Source organism: Podarcis raffonei, chromosome 2 (genome assembly GCF_027172205.1).
Source record: "Podarcis raffonei isolate rPodRaf1 chromosome 2, rPodRaf1.pri, whole genome shotgun sequence".
Lineage (NCBI taxonomy): Eukaryota > Metazoa > Chordata > Lepidosauria > Squamata > Lacertidae > Podarcis > Podarcis raffonei.
This window is the reverse complement of record NC_070603.1, coordinates 2586021-2592458: the sequence shown is the minus strand read 5'-3', so window position 1 is coordinate 2592458 and position 6438 is coordinate 2586021.

The window sequence follows — 6438 nt, the reverse complement described above, 5'->3', positions numbered from 1 at the left end:
TATTCAGTCACCTATTTCATACAACCAGGATGACTTCTTCTTCTACAAAATGAACTGGTGCTCTGTGTAGAAGAGATTTGTCTCTGAGCATTCTCTTTGCATGCTGAATCACCACAGCCCCAGTACCTCTCAGCTTAGGGTGCAGCTCTGTGAACTGAACCTTAAAAACCAACCGTGTTTGAAGAGAGGAAAATGTCAGCCTCCTCAAGTGGAACACACTCTGGCCTGCCCTCTGCTGCCCTTTGCCCTTGCCTTGCTTGCTCTCCGTTGGACGCTGCTGAAGTGAGCGTCAACGCCAGTGGGTGAGGGGAGCGCTTTTCTTTGAGGCCTTCCTGATTTCATTTTCCTCACGTTGCACACTCCAAGATTCCAGGAGGTTGACAGGGCGATGTATATAAATATGCGCACCTCCTCCTCAAAACTCAGCAAATGACTCATTGCCAGAGACCAACCAGGGGCACATGGCAAAATGTTAACTTGCCACTTCAAAGTCAAACTTGCAGCCTCCCTCCCTTATATTTCTCATGGAGCAGAACGAGTTTGATGCCTTCTGCCACACCGCAGAACTGCTGTACCACTGTCTTGACAGCATCATCCAACAGTGACCTTTCCACCTGGCAACGAGGAGATAAATAAGCATTTTCCTGAATACAGGAGCCTTTATGCAACTCACATCACGCCATTCTTCCTTATGTTTGCCAGGGCTGGTTCCAGGCTTGAGGGGCTCCTCTTGTGGGCCTCCTCCTCCTCCTCCTCCACCACCACCACCATCATCATCATCATCAGCAGCAGCAGCAGCAGGGAACAGGGGCAGCAGCAATGCCTGGACCAGGCAGCTCAGTCCAGGCGCCATGTTAATTTCCCCATGCAGCCATGGGGGATGTTAGACTTTTATGTGGTGGTGTTGGAAATACAATGGGACACCTAAGTATGGATCTCCTGCGTAACATGTAGTTTGACCATCAGTCACTACAACTTGTTTTCACGGAAGACTGAATTGTTGGTCTTGGCAGCCAGAAGAGGAATATTTTTTGTAGTGAAATTTACTTATGAGTACCAAATGCTAGGAACTGGAAAAAGGGGTGAACTTTACACCCTTCTGAAGAAAGTGGCTCTGACCACCACTGGAAGACAGAATACAGAGCTGGATCAACTTTTCATGAAGTCTGATGTCCCAGTTCTTAAAAAGTAATGGATGTGAATGGGAGGTTTTTTGTACTGCAGCAAGAGGGAGCTTCCTGAGCAAGCTGCACTGTGGATTTCATAGTTTGGAGCCTGTGCAGCAGTCACAATGTGTTCAGAAGCCTCCAGGTGACTGTAATAGCACTTGATAAATGATTAGAGGCATCTGTGCAGGACCATCTTCAGAAGCAACAGCCCCAAGCACCATAGAAGGCAATTTTCTGAGCACCACCATTGCTTGTTCCTTCACCCTCCAATACTACTTACTTTCTTTTCATGGAGAAAAGTTGGCTCAGGTTAATTTTGGGTGTACAGATAAAAGAAGCTAAGGCAGGGCTGGCAGTGAGGTTGCTGGATCAGAACACAGGCCTATCATTCTCAAACCGTTAAGGTTTAGTCATCACAAACGTATTACCCTCCAACATTATTCTCCAGATTGCAATTTGTTCTTATATTCTGCACACACACAGAGTCAACATGCCGGGCTGGATCATGGGTGGTCTGAGGTGAAAATCCGGACAAAAAAGTTGTTGAGCTTTCCTCCCCCCCCCCCAGCTGTTGAGCTTTTTTTGCAAAATCACATTTTTTAAATGTTTTTGAGCAAAAATGACACTGCCGACGTGGGCTGCCACATGTCTGGATTTTCAGGGACGTTTTGCTGATTTTTGCCCGGACACTGCTGCCAACTGCAGTATTCCGGATGTGTCTGGGAAATTCCAGATGTATGGCAACCCTAAATGCACTCAGTCTCAGAAGCCCCATGTTACTTAAACAAGGCTCAGGCTAGATCAGGAAGCTCTTTATGCTTCTTCCCGCCCAGGTGGGTGGAGTCAGTCCAGGGCCAGAGGGTTCTGGAGCCTTGAGGAGGCTGTCGCGCAGCTCAGTGGCTCACCCCATGGGGCAGCGGCACACAGGGCCCCCCACCCCCGCTCCTGACACCAGAGATCCAAAGCCACCTGCTTTGGCAAGGAAAGCATGGCGGTTCTTTCATACCCACACCCTTGCGGAAATGTTCTTTGATGGCCGTGAAAGTATGTCAGCTACAAAGCCAGCCACTTTGTACAATGGCAGAGTTCTGTAAATTCCTCGCTCTTGCGGATTGTAGTGAACAGCGTGGGCCAGACAGCCTGATTAAGAGACCTTTTGTTTGGTGACTGTATCTTCTCTATTTGGGTAAATTCTCTCAATGGTTTCTTGCAAATGCTCTTAAGTGTTACTGTCTCCAACCTCATTCTCCAGCCCTCTCTTGTTCCCAGGAAGGTTTGTATGGAAAGGTGCAAAGGTGAATTTCCAAGTGGCTCTCTTGCATGGTTGGTGCTGGGAATGGCAAGACCAAGGGGACATCACAGGAGAAGGCAACACACACATCTTGCTATGAGGGTACCACTACAAGCCAGAGCTTGCAAAGATCAGGCACTCTTGTTCGGAGAAAGCTTGCAAATGCTGAGCTAATTGCAAGGTAAGCCAAGAAGAGGAGTTCACTCAGTGCTCATTGTAAATGCCCTGTCTTTAAATAAAATTCTGGGGAGCCCTTATCAGCCCCATGGGGTGCATTTCTTTCTGGGCAACTTCCAGGGGCCCCTCCCCAATGATGGGTGGGGGCAGAGGCAAAGGTGGGTGGAGCAATGTAGACACCTTTTAACTAGGCCAAATTTCTACACACCCCTCTCTCTATCCTGCATCCAGACAAGGGAGAGGCAACACCAGAGTTCAAGGCTGCGTTCTAGCCCAGCAAAATATTAAGGGCTAGTGAGGGAGAGTTCTGAGGGCCAGACAGAGAAGCCAGGAGGGCCACATTTGCTCCAGGGTCTGAGGTTTCTCTTCCAGGAGCTTCACCCAGGTAATACCTGCAGCACAAAACCTCATCCCTTCAGACATGTGTTCACTGTGCCCTCATGGATGGTTTGGCATTACCTATCCATGTTAGGGATTAGGATCTGGCATTTCCAGATGCTTCCAGTCCCTCCTCTCCCCGGGTCTATGTTTCCCTCCAATTTTGCCCATGGACTTGTCTCCCAAGTGCTCTCCCTCCCGTGGGGCACCCTCTTCCTTTCCCATCTCCACCCACCCATCCACGCTCATGAACTCTTCCCCCTGCTCTCCTGTCACCCACGCACACCCAGGAATTAGCACCAAGCAGCTCTTTATTATTCCAGATTCGTGCAACGCTCTGTTTTCGAGCTCATCAATCATGGCATTAAGCAATAATAAGCTTCCAGTGCACCCTGCTGCTGGTGCCGCGGCACACGCGTTATCTAGATTAGCTTTGCAGTTTTCCTCCTCCCTGGATTTGCTCAACAACAGCAGTAAAAAAAGCCGCTCAGAACAGACAGTAAACAAAACTGGTAAAGACAGCAGCCGTCTTCCCGCTCACCACCTGGGGAGGATGGGATTGTGTCCAGAATGCAGCTCCTGCCTCTTTACCTGCACAGCTGAACCGTCTCTCTGTGTTAGCCAGTGCTTTTTTCCAGCCGGAGCGTGCCAGAGTGCAGTTCTGGCATCTCTCAGGAGGACGCTATTGCAGGCTGGCACTCCCCCCTCCCGCTTCTTGCCTTTACGGGCTTCTGAAAGGCCCTCAAATGAACATTTCAAGTCAAAAGGGTAGCTGGCCAGTGTGTGTCAGTCTGCACTTGACTGCCCCCAGCTCCTAGCTGTGATTAGTATTTCAATTAGTATTTCCTTTTCTTCAGTCCATCTTCTGTATAGCGGCAGTGGGTTTTAAGCTTTGCAGCCAGGCCTCTACACACGTGCATTTGAGCAAGTTGCTCTAGCCAGCCGCCTGGATATAAGAGAATGAGGGAGGCAGAGGTGCATTTATTTGACCTGCACCAGAACCCAGGGGCAATCCCCAAACCAGCTAGGGAGACGGCTTGCCATAGTTTTTAGCACCTCCACAGGTGGTGAACGTGACTCTTGTCAAAGCAGCATCTGTTCAGGGCTGCCCCAAGTTGCCCGGCGACTTACTGTAACAACTTAATGATGAGTTCCCACAAGTATTTTACTTGAAAAAAAGCTCTGGTTTTAGCAATCAATGTGCATTTCCCCTTCTGGAAGGGAAGCAGTGTTGGAGTGCTCAACGGCCATTGCTTCAGGACCATAGGAAGCTGAATGAGGCCCTTGTGGACAGTTCCTAAGCTAGGAGGACCAGAAACTGGCAGTGGCTCTTATTGTAGATTGTATTTTTCATTATGTAATCTGGTTTGGCGACTAGAAAGTCATTGTCAATATGGTTATTCTTCATTCGAATCAATTTGTTCTGCTATGTGTAGTTATTTATATACGAGCATTGATTGCAGGACTCAAAAAACAAAGTGTCTGTCGGCAGTTCCACATCTGATCACAGCCGCAGCTCTGGGCAAAGGTTCCCCCCTCCCCTTGGCCCTGTGCTGAGGGGGCTTCTAAACTTTGCTGGGGTTCTTTGTTTTTGGCAGGGGAAGCCTCCAGCCGCATACCGTACCCTCCAACATCCCGCTGATCAAAATCAGGGTGCTCATTTTTTGTTCCTGAGCCCTCACGGGAGCCAGTAGATTCACACCAGAATGCGAGACCAAAAACTGAGCATTTATTAAAGAGTTTTCATTGGCTTTACAACATCCACATTTCTTAGTTCCTGAGTCAGAGTGCAGATCGGTGATAAGGCCTGATACCTGAGTGCTGCTTATATTCAGGGGCAATTTATATTTGGGTCAGTACAGCACCTAAAGGACTCTGGCATGACATACATTTGCACAAAATTTACATGAAGTGATATGTATAAATGTATGTATAAATGCCTTTAGGCAAATTAAGGTAGCTGGTTGAATGAGGCCTCATCAATAGGACTCCTTGCAGAGCACTCAGCTCTTGTATAAGTAAAGTTTAAAGAATTTTTTCGAAAAGGGCAGATCAAGGCCCCAATCAGCCTCTAACACACCCCTATTTGAGATGAAGCGATTGTTGCTAATTTGAGCTGCTACACTTGTCCTTCTTTTGAGTTTCAGCTGCCTCCTTGGGGTATCTGGAGGCTAAACTTCGGGGGGGGGGAGGGGCAAATGCATTTTCACTCCAGCACCTGGGCGTGTAAAAGGCAGGGCACGTGGACCCCAATGTGTCGTGCTTCCCTTGCCACCCTCCCTGCCAATAGCAACTGCTTTAGCTAAGGCTGCCAAACGTGTTTTGATTTGCAGCTGTTCTGCAAACAAGGAGAACCTGATCCGTTGGAAGATGAAACGTTCTTTTGTGGCTCACTTGGCTGTGCGCTGTGCTTCAGAAGTCAGGGCAGGAGGCATTATGGGAGAGCGAATTAATACAGTTTGTATAGCAGGCAGAAGAAAGAATTCATTTATAACATTAATTAATGATCCTTGATGTGAGAATAGGTGTTACTTTTACCTGAAGTACCTACTGTAATCTGCGGAATGTTGGAAATTAAGGCCTTGCTTATTATGCTGTGTTTTTAAGCTGCACTCTTGCTTGCCCAAACCTTCTTAAACACTTTTAAAAAGAGAGAGCGCAGTGCACACAAACCAACTGCATGGCAGCCCAGCCAAGGCTGTTTCCTTCTGCCTTTTCCAGCTTCCTGGATCCTCATGAACAATGAGAGCTATGGACCTGCACGGCCTCTCACTCAGCATCTTCCTCTGGAAGCAGATCTCTATAGACAACAATGGGACACCCAGGACCAATGGTGAAGTTTTGCCTGTAAACCTCATGCATTCAGCTATAATTAGTTTCTTCTCTGCCTTCTTCGCTCCTTTTTTTTTAAAAAATATTTTTTATTAAACAGTTTTTATAACCACACAAACATAACATAAAAACAACAAATACATAAACAAACAAAAACAAAACAAAAAACAAGTACCATTTCATATCTTAATTTCTTATACCTTTCTTCCCCGACTTCCTCATGCCTCCCTTTTCTGTATTCCAAATTCTAATCAATTACTCAGCAAATCTTCCCTTATTTTACTTTAAATTTAAGCTAATCTTCCTTATTCTCCTTGTCTTAACCATTGCTAATAGTAACCATTTACTTTCCAGTCCAACATCATTCTAACTTTCATTAATTTTGTAATATTTCTTTAAATAGTCCTTAAACTTTTTCCATTCTTCTTCCGCTGCTTCTCTTCCCTGGTTTCGGATTCTGCTCGTCATTTCTGCCAAGCCCATGTAGTCAATCACCTTCATCTGCCATTCTTCCAGTGTGGGTAGATCTTGTGTCTTCCAGTACTTCGCAATGAGTATTCTAGCTGCTGTTGTAGCATACATAAAGAAAGT